Source organism: Neofelis nebulosa, chromosome 1 (assembly GCF_028018385.1).
Source record: "Neofelis nebulosa isolate mNeoNeb1 chromosome 1, mNeoNeb1.pri, whole genome shotgun sequence".
NCBI classification, from domain to species: domain Eukaryota; kingdom Metazoa; phylum Chordata; class Mammalia; order Carnivora; family Felidae; genus Neofelis; species Neofelis nebulosa.
In genome coordinates, this window is record NC_080782.1 from 129,071,705 (window position 1) to 129,097,715 (window position 26,011).

Sequence of the window (26,011 nt, forward strand, 5' to 3'; positions counted from 1 at the left end):
GATCCAATAATTTTTGCAACTCACCTTTGGCTTTGAAGGCACATGGGTGAGTTGTGAACTGGGACAGGAACCGCCTTCCCTCTCCGAGACTGAAGGTTGTTTATCCTTCCTTTCTTTCCCTTCCACCCCCTTCTATGGAAAGACAAAAACTTAATTTACATAAGATGACATTTATGTGACACTTAAAAAGATTCCCCCATGGAATGTTGTGAACACATTTGCTTATAGGAGAAATAAATCTAATAATAAACAAACTTCTAACAGCACAAATCCTCTGACGGGTTAAATGGTCTACACAACAAAGAGGAAGATAGTGAATGTGGAAATAAGCCCTTTCTGCAACTAGAAAGAAATATGAGCTCAAAGGGAGTCCCAGCAGCGTTTCTCTTCCTTGGCCTTCATTCACAAAGTCTGGGAAGGCTTGTTTGGCAAGACTGAGGAACTGGGGTACCACCTCCAGACCTGACTCTAGCTCTGAGTTGGTAGGATTTTCCCAAGCCTAAACTCAGTGCCAGAAAACAGATGTCACAAGCTGTTAGCATGTAACAAAAATGGTCAAACACCTGGATTCAAATCCTGGCTTTGCAGTTGAGAAGCTACTTGATGTGGGCAAGCGCATTCATCTCTCTGGGTCTCTTTCTTCTATAGAATAGGATGGTTGGAGGGTTCCTGAAGCCGTGTGTATATATACATATATGCATATATGTTTGCATACATTCTATATGTGTAAAGCAGGGGCCTGGCTCAGAGTGCACAGTGCACATTAGCACTTTCCCTGGTGTTTGTGTTTTGGAAAGGTGAATATGCTCCCTGAAAGCTCTTAACACTGGAAATACTGGAGAACAATGATTTCTATCTTGTCCTCTATGATGACATATACAAGATCTCCCAGTTAGGGCAAAAAGAAGTAGAAGAGAAAAAACTGTGCTAGATGGTAGGCTTCATGGTCAAGGTCCAGATGGCAGTCTTAACCACACATCTGAAGTGGGAATGGAGGCACCAATTTACAGTGGCACAGTACAAAGGAAGCACTCTGGGTCTAGATATAGCGGGTTTACATACAGGAAAGGACTGGACAGGCTCCTCCTCTTAGCCATCAAGATCCTGTGAGCCTTGGCAGGCAGTTATAAAATGACCTAGAGAGATGGAAAAGGGCGAAGATGACCATCTCCTGTGCTGTGCACTATGCCAGCCATCCCATTTCATCCTCATAAAAATCCCATTTTATCTATTCAGAAAGGTTTCGTGACTCACCAACAATCACACGAGCTAGGAAGTGGTGGCAGAGTTGGCACCGGGTTTGGATGCCCCCAAAATTATGTGTTGTCCATTTTACCATGCTGCCAGAATTAAAAGGTATGAGAATTATTGGTTTGATTGGGGATGGGGGCCTGACTGCTGTAACAGCAAGAAAGAATTTTATGGGTAGCACTTTGCCTCTAAGGTGGTTCCCTGAATTTGGGTGAGACACAGATCCCCTAAGGAGTCCTTGGAAGGTACTTCTTGTTTAGGACTGGAAGCTCCATCAGAATCCTTGCATTCCTGCTGGTCTCTGCTACTGTTTAAGGTTAACCTTGATAATGTTAACAGAATAATAGGAAAGGAGATAATTATAACTCTTTAATATTTAGTAAAAGTCTCACAAATCATGAACTTACTGCAGAAAAAAAAAGAGAAGAAACATAAGAGTTCTAGGAGATGTAATTATTCATTTTTTTTCCAACAAATATTTACTGAGTGCCACCTGTATACCAGGTACCATTCTTGGGGCTGAGGACACAGCACAAAAGTGGCAGACAAAAATGCCTACTCCCATGGAATTCACTTTCTAGTGGAAGGAGATGCACAATTTTTTTAAGTGAAATATTATATTTGAAGGTGAGTAAGTGCTGTTCAGAAAAATTAAGTAGGAAAGGGGGATAGGGAACGTGGGCATGCAATTTAAATAGAGTCCTCAGGGAAGAGCTGACTGAGAAGGTGGCTTTTGAATTAAAGGAGGTGAAGGAATGAGCTGTGAGGGCTTATGGGAGAAGACCATTCTAAGGCAGGGGTTCTTAACATGGAGTCCGCAGACACTCTCCTCCAGAGATCTGTGTATAGAATTCACAGTCTTGACTTCAGATAGGGAAAAAATGTTATCTTTATTTTCACGAATTAACATTTGGCATGTTCTTCAATTATGAATGCAGACAGCAAATCACAGTGCTATTAGCAGCACCTGTGATGTTGTTGCTAGTAGAAATCAGATATTTTCATAGCACATTATAGTTGCTGCAAATATCTTAAAATATCATTACAGTTATCACTACTTCATAATTATGCTGCTAGCTCTTGTAATTTAATGAATTAATAAGAGACACATATATTACTCTATTACACATTTTAAAAATATTTTGAGAGTTGTATTTCAGCATAATTGGTTTTCTTTAAAATTTATGAAACTTATTTTATGGATTTAAAGATACTGTACTCAGAAGGAATCCATGGGCATTACTAACTGCCACAGGGGTCCCTGGCACAAAGTAAAAGAAACCACTGTCTCCACCATTTGCGGTCTCCAGCAAATGCAGAGGTCCTGAGGTAGGAAGATGCTTATTGTGTACATGTAGAAGAAAGAAATGATATAGGCCGTTGTTAGGAATTTGGCTTTTGCTAGGAGTACTAAAGATGGTTTTGAGCTGAGGAGTGACATAATCTGACACTGGATTTTACAGGTTACTTTGCTGTCATATGGAGGACAGACTGAAAGCGGAAAGGCTGAAGCTGGAAGACAGGTGAGGAGGTCACTGAAATAAACCAGGTAAGAGATGATGTTAAAGTACACTAGAGTGGTAGCAGGGGAAGTGGTCAAAGTCAATATATTTTATGAAGATAGCTTTGACAGGATTTGTTGACGAGGCATGAGAAAACAAGAATTCAAGGATGACTAGAGTTTTGTCTTGAACCAGTGGAAAAACAGAATTGCCATTAAAAGATATGTGAAGACTATGGAAGGAGTAGATTCGGGGGAGGATAAGGAGCTCAGCATTAAGACATAGTAAGGTTAAGATACCTATTAGATGTCCAAGTGCAGCCGTCCTGTAGGCAGTTAGAAATGGTAGCCTCAGCTCAGAGGTAAGTTCGGGGCTGAAGGTATCTTTTGAGAAGGGTCAGCAGGTTGCTGGTATTTAAAGCTATAAGACTGTTTGAAATCACTGAGGAATTGAGTGTAGAAAGGGAAGTCCAAGGAGGATGTCCTTGGCCACTACAAGGTTAAGAGGTCTGGAAGATGAAAAGGAATCAGTAAGATGTTGTTAAAAAAGAAATATTCAGACATTTCTCCAAAGAAGAAATATAAATGACCAATAAGCACATGAAAAGATGCTCAATGTTGCTCACCATTAGGGAAATACAGATCAAAGGTGCAATACGGTACCACCTCACATCCAATAGGGTGGCTACTATTTAAAAAAAAAAACAAAATAACAAGGGTTGGCAAGGATGTGGAGAAATTAGAACACTTGTGCACTATCATTGAGAATATAAAATAGTACAGCTACTGTGGAAAACAGTATGGCCATTCCTCAGAAAATTAAAAATAGAATTACCATATGATCCAGCAATTCCATTTCTGGATATATATTCAAAAGAATTGAAAACAGGGTCTTGAAGAGATATTTGTGTACTTGTGTTCATAGTAGCATCATCCACGATAACTAAAATGTGGAAGCAACCCAAGTGTCTGTTAATGGATGAATGGGTAAAGCAAAATGTGGTATATACATAGAATAGAATATTATTCAGCCTTAAAAAGGAAGGAAATTCTGCAACATGCTACAACATGGATGCACCTTTAGGTCCTTATGCTAAGTGAAATAAGCCAGTCACAAAAAGACAAATACTGTATGATTCCACTTGTGCGAGATACCTAGAGTGATGAAATTCATAGAGACAGAAAGAACAGTGTTTGCCAGGGGCTGGAGCAGGGAGGGCAGATGGGGACTCATAGTTCAACAGGCACAGTTTCAGTTTTGCAAGATGAAAGAGTTCTGGAGATGGAGGGTGGTGACAGTTGCACAACAGTGTGAATGTACTTAATATCATTGAACTGTACACTTAAAAATGTTTAAGATAGTAAAATTTGGGGCGCCTGGGTGGCGCAGTCGGTTAAGCGTCCGACTTCAGCCAGGTCACGATCTCGCGGTCCGGTCTGTGAGTTCGAGCCCCGCGTCAGTCTCTGGGCTGATGGCTCGGAGCCTGGAGCCTGTTTCCGATTCTGTGTCTCCCTCTCTCTCTGCCCCTCCCCCGTTCATGCTCTGTCTCTCTCTGTCCCAAAAATAAATAAAAAACGTTGAAAAAAAAAAATTTTTAAGATAGTAAAATTTATGTTATGTGTATTTTATCACAATAAAAAAATTGGGGGAGGGGTGCCTGGCTGGCTCAGTCAGTGGAGCATGGGACTCTTGTGTGTTTGAGCTCTACTGTTGGGTGTAGAGATTCCTTAAAAATAAAATATTTAAAAATAATAAAAATATTTTTTTTTAATTGGGGGAAAAAAGTAAAAAGAAAGCAGTGGCATCCAGAGAGATAGGAGGAATGTCTTAGAAGACAAGATAAGAGTGTTTCAGGAGGGAGGAAAGCTCTATGTGCAAAGCTACCAAGAGGAATGAGGTTAGATACAGACTGACAATTGATCATTAGTTTCAGCCACGTTGAAGTCACTGGTGATACTGATAAGAGCCACATCAACACACTGGCATAAGTGAAAGTTTGACTGAGTGGGTTCAAGAGAGAGTGGGAAAGTCTATAGTTGTTATACCTTGTTCCAAGATTCTACTTGAAAATGAGAAGTCCTCTGTATACGTATGTTTATAGAAATAGATAATCATGTATCTGTAGGAGTTCAATTCAAATGATTTTTATTGAGGGTCTTCCAGGTACTAGGCATGTTTAATGGATTCTACAGATAAGTGAGAGAAAGAAAACACATTAACTGCCTTCCAGTATTTCACAAGAGTTCATAATCTAACAAACTTGGACACAAGTTTGTATCACTTGGACACAAAGTGATGTATATGGCTAAATATGCACAGTCAGACCCAGCATCAATTTTTTCAGTGTATGGCTAAAACTGTGGATTCCACATTCATATGGTCTTAGGATAGAGTCCTGTCCCCACCATTCACCAGCTCTGTGACTTTGTACAACCTCTGTGTGCCTAAGTTTCCTCCTCTGTAATTAGGGATGCAATAATTTCCAAACTTCAGTGTGCCTGGTATGCTTGTTAAAAATGGAGATTTCTGGGAGTGCCTGGCTGGCTCAGTCAGAAGAGTTTGTGACTCTGGATCTCAGGGTCATGAGTTCAAGTCCCATGTTGGGTGTAGAGATTACTTAAAGAAATAAAACTTAAATTTCTTTAAAGTTTTATTTATTTTATTTTTGAGACGGGCAGGGGGTGGGGCAGAGAGAGAGGGAGAGAGAGAATTCCAAGCAGGCTCTGTGGAACCCGACGCAGGGCTTCATCTCACAAACCATGAGATCATGACCTGAGCAGAAATCAAGAGTCTAATGCTCAACCGACTGAGCCACCCAGGAGCCACTCTCCGCCAACCCTCAAATTTTTTTAAAATGTGGATTTCCAGGCGCCTGGGTGTCTCAGTTGGTTAAGTGTCAGACTTTGGCTCAGGTCATGATCTCTCAGTTCATGAGTTTGAGCCCCGCATCTGGCTCTCCGCTGTCAGTGTGGAGCCTGCTTTGGATCTTCTGTCCCCCTCTCTCTCTGCCCCTCTCCTGCTTGTGCTGTCTCTCTCTCTCTCTCTCTTGGTCTCAAAAATAAATAAACATAAATAAAATAAAATAAAATAAAATAAAATCTCTCTCAGTCTCAAAAATAAATAAACATAAACAAAATTAAATAAAATTAAATAAATTAAATAAAATAACATAAAATAAAATAATAAAATAAAAATAAAATGTGGATTTCTAGGCTTTATCCCTAAAGGTTCTCAACGGGCAGGTCTGGGGCAAGGCCCAAGGATATGCATTTTTTAATAAGTACCTAGTCATGCTTGATGCCCTTGGCCTTGAACCACACTTTGTAAGCATTGGCCTGGCACTCAGTAATTGCTCATCAGACAATAGCTGTTCTTCCGGGGGTCCCTACTGGGAACAAAAGTTCTAATCCCTTGTGATTTATATCCAGAACCAGAGGTCCAGCATACCCTAAGCACCCTAAATGTAGAAAAGAGCATGAGAATCATTCAACATTTATTTATTGAATGCTTACTCTGTTCTAACAGTGTTCAAGGGCTGGAGAGACAAACAATATATGACTCAATAATTTGTTTGAGTCATCAGGATAGGCAGAAGCCCCACATGAAGTTAGCCACACTCTCCAGCAGCCAAACTGTATCAGGTGAGAAGTCCTATGTTCACTCACTAGCGGCTTAAGGCAGTACTTGTACAACAATAACATGAACATGAATCACCTGGGTTCCTGTTTACATGAAGGTTCTGATTCATAAGGTTTGGGGCAGGGCCTGAGAATCTGCATTTCTAACGGGCTGCTAGATGATTTGGATGGTGCCAGTCCATAGATGATACTTGATGTAGTAGAGTTAGGAAAACTGGATCACAATACTTGTCCTAACATTAGAGTTCCTAGAGACTTTCTGCAAATCCTAAAGGGACAAAATGAAATCTGGGAAGATCACACATGTGAGCTTTGCTCACCCTTTCATCCATCTCCTCTGTTTCTGGAATCTGATCCTCACCCTCCCAAATATAGTCAGTGCTACTAGGTGACCTCCTCTAAGGGAGGGTGAACATTCATTCTCTTGGTCATTCAGTAAATATTTCCTGGCTGCCTACTCTGTGCCAAGCCCTATGCAAAGCGCATAATTTGGCATTCAAGAGAGGACAGATCCAGCAGCTCTGCCTCCTAGGCTCCAGGCAGGGGCTGCAGGTGGGGTTTGGGCAGATAGGAAAGCTGCCCAGGGCTGCATCTGCGGCTTAAGACACTGCCCTGGCAAGAGCCAGCCTTGCTACTTTCTGTGGTGCTACAAACACATGCCTGGGAGAAGCACCCCTCTGGAGCCTTTGCCAGCTGGTTTAGAGATGGTACTGACCAGCCGTAGGAGATGTCTGGATGATGTGCCAGCCTGGCCACCTGTCTCTTCTCAGACTCTCAGACTCAGCCCAGTGGCCACAGATGGCAGAAGGCAAAGAAGATCCCTGGGGCTTCTAAACACTTCCCCAGAAACTGGCAGCAGGCAGTAACTCCGGCCAAGTCAGGGGCCAGCTTGACCAGACACTCATCAAAGTGTGAGACGCCCCGCGTGGAGCTGAGGGACCCGGCTCTGTCCAAGAACCATCAAGAACCAAAGGTGCTGGCTCCAAGTCAAGTTGAACAGGGTAAGCAAAACCCTTTCCTTTTCCCCTAGGGTTTCTTTCTTTCTTTCTTCTTTCTTTCTTTCTTTCTTTCTTTCTTTCTTTCTTTCTTTCTTTCTTTCTTTCTTTCTTTCTTTCTTTTTATGTTTATTTATTTTTGAGAGAGAGAGACAGACAGACAGACAGCACAAGCTGGGGAGGAGCAGACAGAGAGGGAGACACAGAATCTGAAGCAGTTTCCAGGCTCTGAGGTGTCAGCACAGAGCCCGACATGGGGCTCAAACACACGAACTGCTAGATCATGACCTGAGCTGAAGTCTGACACTTAACCGACTAAACCACCCAGGTTCCCCTTCCATAGGGTTTCTGATAAATGAAGCAAATCTCCCTTCATCTGGCAGTCTTACAAAGACCCTTCCCATGGATTTACTGATGAATTCGTAGCCATGCTGGAGGTAACCTGGTTTTATTAGAAATAGCATGCATTTAACAAGCACCTATACAAACAAGGCTTTATCTTAGGGCAGTGAGTTCCAGGTTCAGATCCTATTTTAGAGGGGTTTCGGCCCATTTAGGAAGACAAATCCTTAAGTATATGCAGGATGGGCAAGCTATCTGGGGAGCCTGTGGGGTGGAATAATACAGAAAGGTTGAGAAGGGTCTGGAGATGGACCTGCATATAGATAAAAATTTTGATGAGTTGGGGGGGTGGCGGGGAGAATGATACAGAGAGATGAAATGTGTCTGTCTGGTGCACAGCAGTGCAGTGGGGGCATAGAACATGATGCTAATAACTGGTTCTAGGCAGAGAGAGAGAGAGAGAGAACTGCCTTCTGAGAGAGAACTGCCCTTTGTACAGGAAAATATACTAGTAAGCTGGTGGAAGATGAAAGGTGAGAACCACCAGTTGCCCCAAGTTAGAAGTAGGAGATGAGAACATGCAGTCTACTTCTAGGAATCTACCCCAGAGAGACCCTCTGATGTGGGCACAAGAAGATCTGTTTAAGATATCATTAGAGGGGTGCCTGGCTGGCTCCGTCGGTAGAGCATGAGACTCTTGATCTCAGGGTCATGATTTCAAGCCCCACATTGGGTGTAGAGGTTACTTAAAAAAAATAAATAAAATAAATCTTTGGGATGCCTGGGTGGCTCAGTCAGTTGGTCATCCGACTTCAGCTCATGTCCTGATCTTATGGTTCATGGGTTCGAGCCCCGCGTCATGCTCTGTGCTGACAGCTCGGAGCCTGGAGCCTGCTTCGGATTCTGAGACTACCTCTTTCTCTGCCCCTCCCCCACTCACGCTCTGTCTCTCTCTCAAAAGTGAATAAACACTAAAAAAATTTTTTTAATAAAATAAAATATAATATTTATTTTATTATTATTTTTCTAATGTTTATTTATTTTTGAGAGACAGAGAGAGACAGAGTATGAGCAGGGGAGGGGGAGAGAGGGAGAGGGAGACAGAGAATCCAAAATAGGCCCCAGGCTCTGAGCTGTGAGCACAGAGCCCGACATGGGGCTCAAACTGACAAGCCATGAGATCGTGACCCGAGCTGAAGTTGGATGCCCAACCGACCAAGCCACCCAGGCGCCCCTAAAATACAATCTTTATAAAGAAAAAAGAAAAACTGGAAATGGCTTGAATGTCCATCACTAGAGCACTGGCTAAATAAACCACAGTCAAAAAGAAGGCAGTGGGGCACCTGGGTGGCTTAGCTGGTTAAGCATCTGACTCCTGATTTCTGCTCAGGTCATGATCTTACAGTTCATGGGTTGGAGCTCTGAGTCAGCCTCTGCACTGATAGTGTGGATCCTGCTTGGGATTTCTCTCTCTGCCCTTCCCTGCTAGCGCACTCTCTCTCTCTCTCTCAAAAATAAATAAAAACATTAAAAAAAAAAAAAGAAGGCAGCAAAGAAAGAAGCATTGTGTGGTTTTGTGTGTTTGATGTGGAAAAAGTTCTAATAAAAGTGTTAAGTGAAAAGCAAGTTTCAGGATATACAAATATCAGATCATTATGCTGTACACGTGAAAACAAAAAGCAAGTTTCGGGGTAATATGTATAATAAGATTTTATCTGTATTAAAAAACACCTTAAAAAACCTACATTTTTATCTGAACATAGACACACAGATATACATAATTTCATAGAGAAAACAAAGCATCTGAAAGATACTCATCAAATTGTTGATGAGTTGCCTGTGTTGTAGTGTAAGAAGTGAAGTTGGGAAGAGGTGAAGGGTTAACGTAGGAGTTGTGAAGATGAAGAGGAAGAGTCAACCCCATGGTTGTTGAGGAAGCCCTAAGAAGCCCTTTGCATTTACCATAGGTGCTTAGAATTCTCCAGAGACAAAAGCATCATGGGGGTGGCAGGACATGTTTCCCCAGCCCAACCATGGACTGCATTGTCCAGGAAGCCTGCCCTCTGGTCTAGCCCCAGTCCTGACTCCTGGTGGCCTGGGGCCTGTTTGGCCCTCTTTGGGCCCCAGCATTAGGGTCTCTCTGGGATTCTAAGTTCATTCCAGAGCCTTCTCATGGAGACTGAGCTCCAGCAGGGGCATGGAAAAGCTCCACTTGGCCTTTGGCCTGCTGGGACTTAAACATGGGCCAGGCTGCGACTGGGAATCAGTGTGAGAAAGGAGGTTTCTGAGCATCACGGCCTCCTGGAGGAGCTCCCTCCTCTGACAGATGGACTACCATTTCTTCCCAGAACATTTGGCTTGAGGATACCTGGCCCAGCTTGGTTCCTCAGGAAACAAATGTGGGGATTATTCATTACATGTTGGGCTCTAAACAGTTAATGAAACCCACTGAGTGAGGGCTCTGGACTGGGAGGCAGAAGTGGAGACTGCTTCAGGCTAGGACTTGGGCTCTGGGCCCACAGGATGTTGGTGTGAGCTGTGCACAGGTGCAGATACAATTCCTACGGTTGGTCTAGGCTAGCTTCAGTTTACAGAGATGTGTTAGATGAAGTCCCTGTCCTGAGGATACCACAGGATGGAGGAGGGGCATTAATTGGATTTGGATGGGGTCAAGTATGTGGACAGAATCTAGCCTCAGCGTGGAACCAGAAGCAGCAAGGGCAGCTGGCCCTGAGATGCCTCACTCCAGTCAAGGCTTCGTTAATGGTGTCCTGGCCTTGACCAGCTTCCCACTGCTGGGAAGTGCTCCAGAGTCCAAGGTGGTTGCCTTGGGAGCCTCCTGCAGGCACTAGTGAGCAAGCTGTTCCTCCCTTATGGCTGTGGACAAAGTGACTTGTGAGCCTGGGGTGGCCTTAGCCACTGTAACTGGTGGACATCCAGGACCTGCAGCTCTGGCAGGTGGCAACCTCCTTCAAAATGTACTAGATCTCCAGCCAGGGCCCTGGGGAGAGACTTGGACAGGAATTGGCCCTGGATGCCTGTGCAATGGACATGCTTGGAAACAAGGGAATTCTTGTCAAGCTGATCCCCAGCTAGGCCAGCTCCAGGAAGATTATCCACCTAATACAGTTCCTCTAGGCTCTAGGAAAGTTCTACAGAAGAAGGAAAGCCTGTAGACACTGGCATCCAGCTGGGGCAAGAGAGGCAGATTCTTAAGGGGCAGAAGGGACTTCCCTGAAGACCCTCTGTCATTGGGCATCTAGCTGCTTACTTTTCTGATCCCCAGCTGCCCTTAGAATTCAAGGAAAGGCACACAGCTCTTAAGTGTCTAGTCTGCTGGCTGTCCAGGCTGGGAGGGCATGCCCAAGGAACGGCAAGTACCATTCTTGCTCTGGAAAACCTCACAGCTCAGGTGGGGAGGTGAGATTCCTAGATTGGAAACAAGATGGGTTAGGGCATGAATCAGTGTTCAAGTGTCCACTTTGGCCATGTGTATGCACATACACACAAGGTGTGAATGAGCCAGGAAGGATTCACTATGTGGGAGCAGAAGAAAGACTGTGTGCATGTGTGCATTTGTGTGTACCCATGCTCATGTGTATGTGTGTGTTGTGTGTCTGCATGTGTCCAGATACACCTAATGTAGCCTGTCTAGAGTCCCCATCCTCTGTGCTATTTGCCTAGACAACCTAAAAATAATTGCCATTTAACTTTAGGATTTGTTATTCGAGGCATAAGATGCTTGCCCAGCAGATACAGTTTTCTACCTACACTTTATCTGAGATCAAGTTAAAATGGGTCTGCATTATTTATACACAGGATGGCTAGTGAGCAGAAGGCAGACTAGAACAGCCTGGATTTGGCTGGTAAGTCCATATAAAAACGATCCCTACGTGGATAACAAAACTGGACAGTGTGCATAGGTTGGCAGTGATGGCATCGACAGTGATGATGACAATGATGAAAAAGGGCCCAATATGGTTACCAGGGGTATGAACAACCCTGTATCTCACCCACACATGACATAGAATTGGGCACATGGCAAGCAGTCATGAATATTTATTCAATTTATTTGTAGGTGTTTAGAAGGAATGTCCACATATGTGACACATATAAAAATATGGAGCTAGATGACTGATAATTCATCACGTACAGAGGACTATCAAATGATAGATTGAGTTTAAAAATTAGTTTATTGGACCAATGGCTGGGGGATCATACAATTATCAGATTGAATGATGAAAGCCATGGAGGAATGATAGGTTGATAAATAACTTGTTGATACTTGATAAAGGGGTAAGAAGGGAGATAATTTGTGGCCAGGTGACAAAGTTAGTAGATCCATGGTCAAATCCAAATAGGTAGATAGATAGGTGAACAGAAATGTAGCAATGGAGTGAGAGGCAGATAAGAGGATGAGCGAGATACTGCAGTGGGCAGAATAATGCCCTCCCAAAATGTTTATGGTGTGCTTTCCATAACCTGGAATATATTACCTTACATGGCAAAAGGGACTTTGCAAACATTAAATCAAGGGCCTTGAGATGGAGACATTACCCTGTAGTACCCAGATGACCTCAGTCTAATCATATGTCCTACCCATGACCTCTCTTTCAGCATGCCCCAGCCTCCTCTGCCTTCTTTTCAGTTCTTGATCATACCAAGCTCACTCCTACCTCAGGGCCTTTGAACTCACTGTTGCCTCTGTCTGCTGCTTTTTGCCTCTCAGATCTCAGCTCAAATGAGTGTTGCCTCCCTGCTTCCAGATTTTTGTCCTGAAGCCTTGAGCACACTCCGTTCCTGGGGACTGCGCTGGTGCAATGGGATGTCCCAGCTCTTAGCCTGCCCTGGCTGGCACTATCCCCAGCCCTGGGTCCCGCCCAAGGCTGCGGGATGGAGCAGTGTGCATGAGTCATCGAGCCACAGACACAGTCCCCTTGTTGGAGGGACCTGAGAAGTTATGTTGTGGCAAACTCTTAGAGCCAATGGCCAGATTGAAAGGGAAGGTTAGGAATTTCCCCAAGTTATTCAGGCTCACACGAGGCTGGGAGGGGGCTGGACAGTAGAAGAGCTGGGAGTGGCCTGTGGGGATGATGCTATAACCTCTCTGTGGACTGCCCTGTTCCCACCCAAGCTAGAACAGGCTGTAGAGGAGTAGATGACATGCCCCAGTCTGAAAGGCACTCATTACCCCTCAACTATTCCTTCAGTCACCTCTCTGTGACTGAGCACCGACAGTGTACCAGGAACTGTGCTGCCCTACTCCAGGCCAGGCCCTGCCCTGAAGGAACTTACAGTCTAGTCGGGAAGGCAGGCTGGCATGCAGACCTTACCGATTGACTGGACAAGGGCTCGCTGTCAGGGCTCACAGAGAAGCCACCCTCGGCTGCCTGTATGACGGCAGTGACCAGACTAGCTAGAAGGGCATTCCAGGCAGTAGAATCAGCCTGGTGTGTTAGTTTTCTAGAGCTGCCATAACAAAGCAGCACATGCTGAATGGCTTAAAACAACAGAAAATTGTTCTTTCACAACTCTGGAGGCTGGAAGTCCAAAATGAGGGTGTTGACAGGGCCAGGCTCCCTCCCAAGCCTCAAGGGGGAGGATACTTCATTGCCTCTTCTAGCTTCTGGTAGCTCCAGGCATTCCTTGGCTTGTGGCTGCATCCTTCTGATCTCTGCCTTCATCTTTACATGGTCTCTTCCTTTTGTGTCTGTGTGTCTCCACATGTGCCTGTGACTGTGTCCCAATTCCCCTCTTCTTACAAGGACATCAGTCATATTGGCTTTGGGCCCACCCTAATGACTCATCTGAACTGGATGCATATATCTGCAAATAGCCTATTTCTAAATAAGGACATACTCACAGGTACTAGGGATTAGGACATTTTTGGTGGGACACAATTCAACCCGTAACAGTCAGTGAAGACTTGCAAGGGCCTGGAGCTCAGGACCAGAGCACTCTGCTGCTTGCTGTTTCATCACAAGCTTTGTACACGTTTCCCCCGGGGGCGGCTCACTGGTCCATACACCTGTTAGCATGTCTCCACCTACAGACTTGCTCCCAGCTCCCCCCATCTCGACAGCTTTTCCATCTCATGCGGCAGACTTGTCTCTGTAGGAAATCTTTCTCTGATTTCTGAGATTCTCAGTCTGTCCTCTTCAGCTTCCTCCCACCCCATGCCAAGCCTAGCATCAGGAAGCCAGAGGCTTTGAGTGTAGCCCTTCAGCTATTTCCATATTCCCCTCATCACCATCTCTGCCCAGGCTTCTGACCGAGCCTGGGTGTCCCTGTGATGGGGGAGGCAGAGCTCTGACTTCTGCACCAATGGCCCTAGCTGTTGAATTGTCCCCTTTGCTCTGGCCACACTGCATCTGCTAGGAGCTCCCTGAGAGTTCTGAGGTGTCCCCACTTCCAACACTGGGGGACCTATGAAGGCCACTTGGCCCCTACAGTGAACAGGGCTGTAGCGGAGCACTGCCTAGCTGACTCAATTTGAGGGGCTCACAAAGGGCTCCCTGACCCAAAGATCTCTCTCACCTAACTGCCCAGGCTCAGAAATTCCACCATGGGCAAGTCTGACAGCATCCACCCCCTAATGAGGACAAGTATCCCTTCCCGGGGAAGGGGGTGGGCAGAACAGGGATACTCTCTGATGGGAGTGGCTTAGGCAGGAACATGCCTCCGGAACCTGGAAATCTGGTGATATTTCACTCAAGTCCTACAGGAGACTTGCCACCCAGGAGCAGGAGGGGCCAAAGAAGACAGGCTATGATGCAGAGCTTTGTCCAGAGCCTGCAGGCTGTACAGTGGGGGGCAGCTGAGGGCAGCTCCAAGCCCAGCCTGACCCAGGCAGAGATGCATTCAGGCCCTAGGATATGAACTAAGCCCAGCCTCTTCCTTCTCTCCTGCCCATCCTCCTTTGTCCTGAACCTCCCCGCCTGAAGACCCAGCCTCTTCGACATACTCCCAGCCACTGGGCTGTTAGTGGCCTTTGGACTGGGGAAGGATTGGGGCCTCCCTCTTGGGCTCCACACCCCTGCTGGCAATCATCAGGAGCAGGGAGAGGCCCAGAACTGTCACTCCCTGGGCACAGTCCCACAGTGTCCTCAACCGGCCAGTCCTATTCTGCCCTTTCTCCCATGGGGAGGAGCTGGGGGCAGGGCCCAGACCTGGACAGAGGCACTGTGTTGCCAGGGGCCCTTAGTCCCACGTGTGCCCATGGAGCCCACACTGTGTGCGAAAGCTCTGGATGAGGCCGGGCTGCCTGGACTGTTCTTCCTTTCCTGCCAGAGGGACTGAAGGATAGGATGGTGTGGGCTGGGGGGTGGGTGGGGGGATGGGGGGTGTTTTGCTCACTACAAGACCCCAAGTCTTCCAGAAAGGTTTCTTTGGAAGGGTGAGCCAGCCATGTCTAATAATGAGCTATTTCAGTTTTGACACAATCAAGTCTAGCTTTAGGCTGCCTAAAATAGCCGGGTATAGAAGCCAAAAATCTGCAAGGATGGCTTGGCTCCTAAGGCCTGGGGTCCAGTGCAGGCCCAGGTTGGGGTCAGGAGGGTGGCCTCAACCCCTGCATCCAAATTCCAGGCCTCAATCTCCACCCCAAGGTACCAGTCCAGGCCTAGCCCATACCAGATCCTGAGGCTAATGAATCCTCTCAAATTCCCACTCTTACCTGTCCAGTTAGTACCCACATGGCAAACATTAATAGAGCACTTTCTAGATTAAGAGCTGTGTGGAGAATTTCATGGTGCCCCAGAGAGGGTAAGGAATGGTCAAGTGTATAGCTGTCTGGCTTTGAACCTGCTGCTCATGGGAGAGAAGGCATCTCCAGGCCAGACCTGAGCCTATGTTGGGGGGTACAGTCAGTAGTCTGGGCAGCTGGGCTGGCCTCTTTGCCCAGGATTATCTACCTGCTGGGTTACCAAGGACAGCCAAGTTGGGGAAACAGCCCCTGTCAATGGCCTTACTGGCCCCTCTTGGGCTTGCTGAATTCTTTGTTCCCTCTCTCACAGAGAAGGAGGGAAACCAGGCAGTGTGTGTTATGGGCCGCAAGGCTCTGAACCTTTAGCATAGCACCATGCTAAGATGGGGAACAGCATACAGAGACACTCAGGGGGCACCTTTGGAGCAGAGCCGGCTGCCTTGGCTCAGGAAATAAATGCTCAGCTCCCTCTTAGCAGCAAAATCCTGCTGTGTGTCCTATTTCCTCACCAGGCCCTCAGAGACCATCTGGGGAATCCGTGAGAGCATGATCTGCCTCCGCCAGGGGTACAATCCCCAAGGTCATCAGCCACCAGACTTCTGTGTGTTCTCTGGAGGTCTTTGCGCAGCACCGGGAAGAATAGTTTCTCCCTCACCTGATCCTTGACTTCTCTGGGAAGCTCATCCCTCCCTAATCCCCCCTGTGGGCTTCCTGAGTCCCAGAACCTCAAAAGTACAGTCTAACAAAGCTGTTAATGGCCGTTCCACCACTTGGTAGCTATTTGTGAGCAAGATGATCTCTCTGAGCTTCATTTGCCTCACTTATAAAGTAGAAATAATGACAGTCTTTATCTGAAAGGGTCATTGTGAGGATCAAGTAAGATCATCTAGGGGCTGGCACATAGTGACTGTCTAATAAACAAGTGGTATGATTATCATCATTATCTGTGGGTAACCTTCTTTAATCTGCTTCTCTTCCTTTGCTCCTCCCCTTTAGCCCCCTAAATCCATAATTGTCACCTTCCTAGAAGCTTCTCCAGTTTGAAAGGGGTTAGCTGGTCAGGTCCTGCTCCCAGGTGAGTGGGAAACAGGGATGTGTGCCTGAGCATTCTGATTGTAGAGCCTAGAATGGGTTGTCCACTGACCCAGAACGCTCTCACTTAGGTCACCATCCACATTCTTAATTCAAGGGGATTTCAAGAATGAGCATTTCTGTGGTAGAAGACAAAGCCAAGAAACGGAGAGGGTGAGGGAGTCACTGAAGGCTACACAGAAAGCTTAGGCCAGAGCTGGGCTAGAGCCCCAGGGGACCTGCCATCCAACTCTCCTCACTGTCTGACTCAACAGCTCTCATTTCTTCAGAAGTCTCACTGGAAACCTTATTCTGGAGCTTTCCTGTTCAGAGAAAGCAGCAAAGTGTAGAGCCAGCCCCCTGGGCCTAGAGCCCTGAACTCCCTGGGCAGACCCACAGGCTGACGGAGACGTTACCGGAGCTGATGATTCAACTTCCTGCCTTTTGAGAGCACCCAGACCACAGAGGTTTTCTTTCTTGGAGGAGGGGGGCATCTCCTTGCCTTGGGCCAGGCAGAGTGGGTCAAGTCTCCACCACAAACCACAGGGACTAGGTGGTGCGTGGGGCAGCCCCTAGGGGGCCATGCTAGAACCCTGGCTGGTGCTTCCTTAAGCCTGTCTCCTCTTTGGGTTAATGATTACCACGTAGGGTGACAAACTATCTTTTTTTTTTTTTTTTTTTTTTTTAAATCTGCCCTGGTGTTAGCACCAAAAACTCCACATCCTGGGAAACCCCTCAGCCCTGGGCAAACCAGAACGGTTGGTTACTTTATTACTACCTGCATTTCAGGAGGACACGACTTCCCACCTCAGTGACGCTGGGAGCATGGGCCCCAGGACAGCACATTCTAGAACAGAGAATTAGCAAACTATGGTCTGAGGACCTGATCTGGCCCTATGTCTATTTTTGAACAGCCCATGAGCTAAGAATAGTTTTTATGTTTTTTAATGGTTGAAAACAAAATTAAAGAAGAATAATATTTCATGACACGTGCAAGTTACATGAAAGTCAAATTTCCGTGTTCATAAATCAAGGAACACAGCCATGTCCATTCACTTATATATCGTCTCTGGTTGTTTTCTTATTACAAAGCAGAGTTGAAGAGCTGTGACATAGACTGTATGGACACACAGACCACCTCAAAGTCTCAAGTATTTACTGTTTGACCCTTGACACAAACAGTTTGTTGACCCCTGTTCCAGAAACAGACAGAAGGTGGGAATGCTTGAGGTGCACCAGGTGTAGGTGTGTGTTGAGGGGGCAGTGATGCTTCTGTGAAGAAACTCAGAGCTAGAGGAGAGAGAGAATAGAGGAGGCTTCATAGCACAGCACTAATCCAGGATTTATTGGATTAGCTGTGAGGTGGGGACAAGGTACCGAGTTTCTCTAAGACTCAGTTTGCCCCTTTGCACTGTGGGGTGAAGGTAGGTAGGCTCTGCATCTCTCTGACTTCAGTGCCTAGTCCTCTAAGCTGACACAGTCCTCTCCAATGACTCAGGCACTCCAGGACTTCTGTGTGGCCTAGAGCAGAGCAGGTCCTGCTCCCTCTGGGCCAAGCCCACAGCCTATTTGGCTTTAAGCCACAAATAGCCCACAGCCTGTTTGGCTTTAAGGCAGACCCAGATCCTGTTCCCAGGACTGGAAATTCCATCCTAACTAACTAATGTTTCAACAAAGCTTAGGAAGCACCTACTATGTGAAAGGTACTTTTAGGGCCTCCTAATACTGGAATGGTCCAAGGAGCCTCTCTTTCCCTTTCTTCCAGTCATTTGAGGTGGGGAGCTCTCCTCCCCAAGAGAAGGTGCAATAGAGCAATTGACTCCACGACCCCTCTTCTTAGATGAACACACTAGAAACCTCTCAAGTGCCAGGTCATGTACTATGTGCTATTAAGCTGAGCCAGCAGGCAGTTGACAATCTGGGAGAGTTTGAACAATGTGGACTCGAGTGAAATTGGACCCAATGCCAAGTCTAAAGTGGGCATCAACTTGACCCCTCTGCCTCTTCCCTGCCTTAGCCCTACAACAAGATGTACTCCCTTTTTCTCTTTCAGAGGGCTGGGAAAGGAATTTATCTGGTTCATAGAAGGCTTGCGGGGGGCTGACCTCAGTGTGGACCTTCGTGAGCCCCGGCTAAGCACCTACAGTGGTCTGTCTGGTCTTTTCTGGAGACCTTTGTGCCCTCGGAGCACAAAGCCACCTTCTTCTTCTTTGCCCCTGTCCCCACAGCTCTGGTGGCTGACCTTAATGCATAGGACATCTGAGAACCCAAAAAACTAAGGATCAGGGGAAGGTACTACAGAAACAGATGCTCAATTTCCAGGCTCTCTGAAATTTCTGCTGGGATTGATTGGGTCAGAGGGGTTATTTATCTTTTTTAAATAAACATTTTAATTGAAATCTAATATTCTTGGAGAAAAGCGCTCAGCTCATAAGTTCACAGCTCCTGTGAACACACCTCTGTAACTATTACCTATGTGACCAAAAACAGCAATACCAGCCCCCCAAACTGCTAGTGCCCTCTGTAAGTTACTGACCCCAGGGATAACCACTATGGTATCCTCTGTCACCATAGATTAGTTTTGCCTATTTTTGAAAACTTATATAAATGGAATCATATAGTATGTGCTATTTTTATGTCTGGTTTCTTTTGCTCAGTGAGATTCACCCATGTTATTGACTATGAAATAGTTTGCTCAGTTTCATTGCTATTCTCTGTTTTATGAATGTACCACCACTGATTTGTTGATATCATTGTTGATGGAAATTTGGGTTGTTTCCAGCAATAGTACATGTCTTTTGGGACATGTATGTACCCTTGCTGAGTATATGTACTTAGAAGTGGAATTGTTGGGATATCAGACATGCCTATGTTTAGCTTTAAAACATACCTACTTGCTGATAGTTTTCAAAGGATTTTTTAAAAGCTCAGGCTAAAACTTCAGATAGATATTTCTAGAACTACTTACATTTCTGGGGACAGGTAATGTCTCAACCCATTTCTCAGGCTGCAAACACTTGCCAGCCCGATTCCAAAACTGGTTCACAAATGATGCCCATACACCCATGGGATGTACCCTCCGCCTGCTAACAATTGTGCTTCATGGGCTTATGGGGGACACTGGGGCCTGCAGGACACATGCAATACCAGATCCTTGGCCTATAGGTCACAGAGTCCTGTTTAGGCATCCATGGGACCTGTAGTTTCAAGACCTCAAATCAAAACTTGGGGGCTGACAACTAGGAGGCATATTTGAAGCTGGGACCATCTTATGAAACCCACTTTTCTGACCATGGACAAAAGCAGTAAGGATCCATGTAGGTTCAAGCATCCTAATGTTGTCACACAGTGCCATAAGTACAGCAGAGGCCCCTTGTGCCTGAGCAGGTCTCTCCACTTGTACCAGAGCCAATCTACTTGTGTAACTGACTTAGCAGCTCAGGGCTGCAACAGCACTGGCAGGCTGTTCCCAGAGCCTGGTACGGAAGGTCCTCATCTGATTCCTTTCTGAGCAGCTTCTAGTTCATGGGACCCTGATTCCTTCCCACTGGTAACACCTGCAAGGAGAGTTTCTCAGAGGTGGATTATGCCCTCATGTTGCTCTCCCTGGCCCAGATTTTCAATCCTTAGAAGGAACAGAGCTCATTGCATCTCTGCAAGAAACCTCCCTCCATGTCTTACTTGGGAAAGACAGTGGCTTCCTTAAGGCTTGAGCAATGCTCTCCATCACTTTGAAGGACTCATCATTAAGAGCAAACACCATGGTTAGCTTACTAAACATTGTAGGAAATAATGAAGGCAGTACTCACAGCCCCCTTGGGGGAGGCAGGTTGTGAGGAAGTGTGAGAGAGAGCCCTAGAGATATCCTGGAGAAGACCTGGGCCAGTTTGGTTATTACCCTGATGCCAGGAAGAATTTTGTCATGGACCTAGGCTGGGTTTGTTAGCTCTACATGGACAACGGGTGTGCTTGACTAAATATCCTACCAACTACTCCATCAGCCATGTGATCAGGTTGTTTCCAGGCCATACTTCCCATACTGACTTCTGTGGACTTATTGCTGAGATAAGGAGAGGTTGGAGATGGTACTAGAGTCCCCTCATTCAGAGACCTGGGCTCTAGGTCAATCCTGAGTCCCCCAGGCTGTTGCTCAGTTGTGCCCCTGTGTTCCCATATACAAAATGGGATAATTTTGTCCATTACGAGGGGGCTGTAAAGAACAATACCAGAGAGAAGGCCCCCTGGTGATTTCATTGTGGACATTCCACAGGAATTGGTTCCAGGCTGATGCTGAGGCAGGGTGTATGTAGGAGAACCAATTAGAATTCTTTCAGTTTCAAGTTATATGAAACTCATCCAAATTGGCTTAAGCAAAAGAGAACTATTTGTTTGTTTGGTTGGTTGTTTTACATAATGGAAAAATTCAGGGGCTTCAGGCACACCTTGACCCAGGGGCTCAACTATGTCATCCAGACCAGGGCATTCTTCATTTCTGCTTCCTTAAGGATTGGCCCTTTTCTTAAAGTGTGGTGACAAGACAGCTGCCAGCAGCTCCAAGCTGACACCCTCACATCTCTAAGTCCAGATGAAAGGACAACATCTTTTCCTAGAATACTCAAATACTTAGTATTGGCTCTGATTGGACCTCATGGCTCGGCTTACATCCCATGCTCAGCCCTAAACCAGCCATTGTGCAATCCTGCAAAGGGCCTAATGCACTATGCAACTCTGATTGTCCAGGCCTGATTCACTTGTGACTCTCAAGCCAGGGAGTTACTCCACCTGAAGTACATGAGCTGAAAATGATAAGAGGAGTACTTTCTTGGATGAAAATTGGTTTGCTATTTCCAGAAGAGGAGGGACAGTAACTAAGCAGGGAAACGACAACAGTTCTCAACAGGGGCGTCCCCTGCCTAGAACAGGAGTCCTTTGGCCCGTGCCTTTTACTCCCTGATTGTGCTGTGCTTTGAGGGCAGGAATCATAACTATCTTCCCTCTGTATCTGCAGAAATATTAATAGAATGAATAATAATCTTGGGTAGGTATGTTGAGCTTGATACCTTTTCAAACCTCTTTTAACATCTACCCTATTATTTGATTCTTTGTTCTTCTTTTTGGCTACCCAGGATCTGAACCCTCTTCCTGTGATGGGGAATTCCCCTCATTCTGAGGCAGAGCCCACTTCCCACTACAGAGGCTAAAAGTGCCCTGTGCATACTTTTCCCAGCCTCCCCGTGGCTGGGTGAAGGCCCATGACTGAGGCTCTGCCATTCAGGCACAAAGGCTCCAGACAGTGACCCAGGAACTAGTGACCCAAAGAAGCAGGGATCACAGAGGGTTCTCCTTGGTGGTTACTGTGGGTGCAGCCGGCCACCCACAGTGGTGGTGGAGATGGTGACAGCACAGAACCTGGGCAGGATACAGCAGCCCAGCCTATAGGGTCTAGTGCACGATGGTGGTGGCAACAGTGAGAACAATGAGGTCCTGACTGAGCCAGTTTTCAGTATGATTGTCTTTTCACGTCATCTGCAGGGCTGCTTTTCTGCTTTGCCAAGAGATTCTCTGAGCTGCTCAATATTATTTTTCTGCTTAAATCAATTTAGCTTAAGTCAGTTAAGTCAATTTGCCTAAGTTAAAGGTCAATTTCTGTTGCTTGTATTTAGAAACTCTGACTGTTACAATCCTGGAGACAAACCCACTGGATAATTTCCCTTTCTCGGATGGATAAAATAAGGCTTAGCAACCGGCCCAAGTTCATTCAATGTGACAGTCTGTGAGTTGAGACCAGAACCTTGGACTAGGTGGGACAGTCCTACAGCTGGCAGGTGGGAGCCCAGGCAAGGAAGAACTTTCTCACAAGTAGAGCTGCCTTACCAGATAAAAGCCCCTTGTTACTGGAGGTGTGCAAGCAGATCTCGGGAGACTTAAGGGAGAGACCAAGCAAGGGAACTCCAGTTCGCTTCTTCCTCATGGATTGCACATGTTATCATCTGTCCAACCTAGAGTGAGTGCTCTTTGTGAACACAAGGGTGTTAAAGGGGAAAACACAGTTCCTGGTGCTACAACTCCAAATGCCCACCCTCTCTTGTGAGTCAGCCTAGCCCTGGCCCAAAACATAACTGCCACTAGTCCTGTGTCCCAGAGCAAAGTCATGGTGTTTACTGGCCTCCGTCACTTTAATGAAAAAGCCCCTACACCAAACAAATACAAGCACAGACATTTGCAACTAATTACGGTAGTGCTGATCAGTCAAATTTCATTGCAAATTGCATGTTGAAATTGATAGTGGGCGAGTCAAGAATAAACTGGTTGTCTGGAAAAGTGACACGGGCACACAGGACTAGATTAATAATTCAATTTAGACACAGTCAGACACTCTGAAGAAGAGGAAAAAGCAGATTAGCATTGCCCCAAGATTGCTTGTTTACCCCGTACTTCTTGCCAACGTGCCTGGCTTCTAAGGGAAGTTGATCCTCCTTTAGAGTCCTCCCACTTCGGGAGACCACAGGGCGTTGAGTATTCCAGCCTTTAATTCCTGGTTTGCAAAATTGCAGCCCTGAGTGGTATGGGGAGGGGTAAACTGCCCTTCATCCTAGCTGCTGCTGAGAAGCTTACTCAGGCAGCTTCTTTGGGGACAGACACCTCCTGCTGCAGTGAACCACACTCTTGGTCTCTTATTTGTGGGTACTGGGCTCGGGGGAGGTAATCCACCTTGAGAGTCCAGGTGGATTTCCCAGGTCAGGTATGGCTCCAGAGAAGTGAGCCCTGAGAAGGTGGGAAAGAAACCAGAAGGGCCTCACAGAGCTCCCCAGTTGGGTTGGTCCCCATGGGATCCCAGAGAGCTATGAAGTCCAGAGTCCCAGCTTGGATGGAGGCCATAAGATGGATGGGCAGTGTCCTCAGGATCGGGCCTTCTGGGAAGGTCACTGTGTCCTTGCACCTGGAGAGGAAGGTAGGAAGGAGACACAGAGCAGGCAAAATGTACAGGTGTGTGTGTAGGGGGGGAGGGGGGGTGGTTAGGTACCTGTATGCCCATGAGATGCCACCTTGAGTGGCCACCCTGAACTAGCCAGGAGTGCTTCACACTGAGCTGCTCACCAGCCCCAAATGGACTGAGAATCAAGCAGCCTGCAATGTGCACAGAGCCACTGGCCCCCACTCCAACTGCCCTCACTCCACAGGCCTGTGCAAAGGAAAGTCTTAATCTTCATCCTCTAGATCTGGGTTCAAAACTCAAAATCTACAGGGAAGTGGGCCAGCTATGGGATGGGGGAGAGCTAGTGAGCTTGAAACTGATTGGCGGGGGGCGGCCGTGATTCAGCTTCGGGAGTCTGCCTAGAGACAATATAAGTTGGAATTCAGAAAAAAGCTTAGGCCAGGGATATAAATTTGCAAGTTGTCAGCAACGGAATGTTATTTAAAGCCAGGACACTGGAGGAGATTATCAAGGGACTGCGAGAAGATAAGAGATTAAAAGAGGTCCCAGGACTGAGCCTTGGAGATGAGGAAGTGCCAGCAAAGGAGACAGAAGATGAGTGACCAGAGAGGTAGGAGGGAAACCACGAGAGGGTGGTGATGATCCAGGTGCCAAGGAGGGAGAGATGAACTCTTACATGCTACTGAGAAGCAAGCAAGGTGAAGCCTGATATTTGAGAACATGGAGAGCCCTTGACAGAGGTAGCTTTGCTGTAGTGGTGGGGGCTAAAGCCTGATGGGAGAAAGGAAGCAGGGAGAGGACTTGAGACAGCAAGAAGAGTCCATTCCTTCTAGGAGTTGGGCCATAAAAAGGAGCAGAGAAATTGGGTGAGAGTTTGAGGGGGATATAAGGCCAAGACATGATTTTTCTTTAAGATGGAAAAATCACAGTATTTTTGTGTACTGATGGGAATAATCCTGGAGAGAGGGAATTTTGATGATGTAGGTGAGAAAAGGGATAAATGTTGGAGTGAAGTCCTTGAGTAGACAGGTGGAGATAGCATCTGGTGTACAAAAAAGGGGACTGTCCTTAAATAGGAGCATGGACAGTTCACCCATATTAGCAAAATGAAAACCAGAGTTGATGAGCACAGATGCAAGTGGGTGGGGGAAGTAGTGGTGGAGCCCGTGGAACTTCTCTGGTGAGGGCTTCTATTTTCTTAGCAAGCTAGGAACAGGTTGTCAGCTGAGAGTGAAGTGGAAGAGGAGGTGTGAGGCAGTCGGCTGAGAGAGAGGGTGTAAGTGCCCTTGGAGGTGTAGTACGATTTCTGGGCAGCCTGTAGGTCTCACTGAGGGAGGCTTGGGTTCATTAATTCAAAGTGAGACTGGTCAGCCCATTGTGGGTTTTTATTTGTCCCAGGCAGTCTGTGGATGCAGGTGTAGGGTAGATAGAGGGCTGAGTTTAACCAAGGCTGTGGTTTTGCCAGATGACCATTCTACAGGGAGGGGAGAGGGAGAGAGTATGGCATCGGACCATGGAATGTGAGCTGGGTAAGAAGGGAAGGGGGCCTGAGGGGGCAAGGGAACATGAATATTTGCTTGGATCAGTAGGCTCCAAGACAGCTGTTGGATTGGGGGCACAAGAAGGAGTGAGGTGGAGAGAGAGGTACTGTTTACCGAGAGGGGACGCAGATCACCCAGTCAATGAAGGTACTGTACTGACAGATAACCACCAGTTGGAGGTCTGGCTGCTGGAGCAAGAGGCTGAGGTACTACGGAAGCCAAGATTGTGAAGAGGAGGCCAAGGGGCTGAAAGAGCTGGTTCATTTACATGAATGGAGAAACTAAAAACTAAGGCAGGAGTGCCCCTGGAGAGGAAAGGTGGGGAACTACGATGGGCCAGGAGCTAAAATCTTCAAAGAACAAGGGGGAGAGACCAAGGGGGCCTGTCAATGGCTGTCAAAAGTGGAGGAACGGGTGGTCTTGTCTGATGACATGGCTTCCAGACATGGGTATTTCCAAGGAGGAGGGCAAACTGTGACACTGAGGAGCAAAATGGTCATTCCCGATCCCACCAGGGACACAAGGACCACAGTAGGGGAAAGAGCCATCACTTGAGAGGCTGAAGGGAAAGCGGAGTCCTTACAGGAGAGGCAGTTTTCCATTAGAGCAAGAAAGCAAAGATGACATTCTGAAATGAGGGTTGAGGATATGGGGAAATTCACTGATGCCAGACCATGAGTTTCAGAGACGAGTGAAAGGATTTCTAGACATGGGGTAGGGTAGTCGATGAGGTCAGAAAAGGGTAATGCAGAGGCACATGGGGCTTAGAGTCCTGGAGTGAAGGATACCTTTGGAATTCTGGACTTCATGTGGGACTGGTATGAACAGGGATAAAGGGGCTGTTGAGAGCAGCCCCGAGGAGCCCAAGGCAGAGGGTGGTGGCCAGACTGGGTTTGTTGGGAGGGGAGAGGAGAGAGCACCTGTCGGGAGCCCTCTTCACTCCTCTGATGGTGGTCTGGAGGTTTGAGGAAGAGCAGTATTCCCAGAGCAGGTAGAGGCCTGTGCTCCCTCTTTACTCCCACATAGAAA

At 46.7% G+C, this 26,011-nt stretch overlaps 1 protein-coding gene and 1 long non-coding RNA gene across 3 annotated transcripts in view; one reads left to right on the forward strand and one right to left on the reverse strand.

The window, feature by feature from the left end:
* JADE2 (jade family PHD finger 2) overlaps window positions 1-26,011 on the reverse strand; it is a 136,227-nt gene that overhangs the window by 54,893 nt on the left and 55,323 nt on the right. The window contains exon 3 of the mRNA XM_058736248.1: window positions 25-129. The gene's annotated coding sequence lies outside the window, so the exon portion shown is untranslated. The remainder of the gene's footprint in view (window positions 1-24; window positions 130-26,011) is intronic.
* The window catches only part of LOC131515709 (uncharacterized), a 53,985-nt gene that overhangs the window by 1,478 nt on the left and 26,496 nt on the right, over window positions 1-26,011 (forward strand). For both annotated transcript variants that reach the window (XR_009263710.1, XR_009263711.1), the window contains exons 2-3: window positions 2,715-2,800; window positions 7,162-7,392. This is a non-coding gene — a long non-coding RNA (uncharacterized LOC131515709). The remainder of the gene's footprint in view (window positions 1-2,714; window positions 2,801-7,161; window positions 7,393-26,011) is intronic.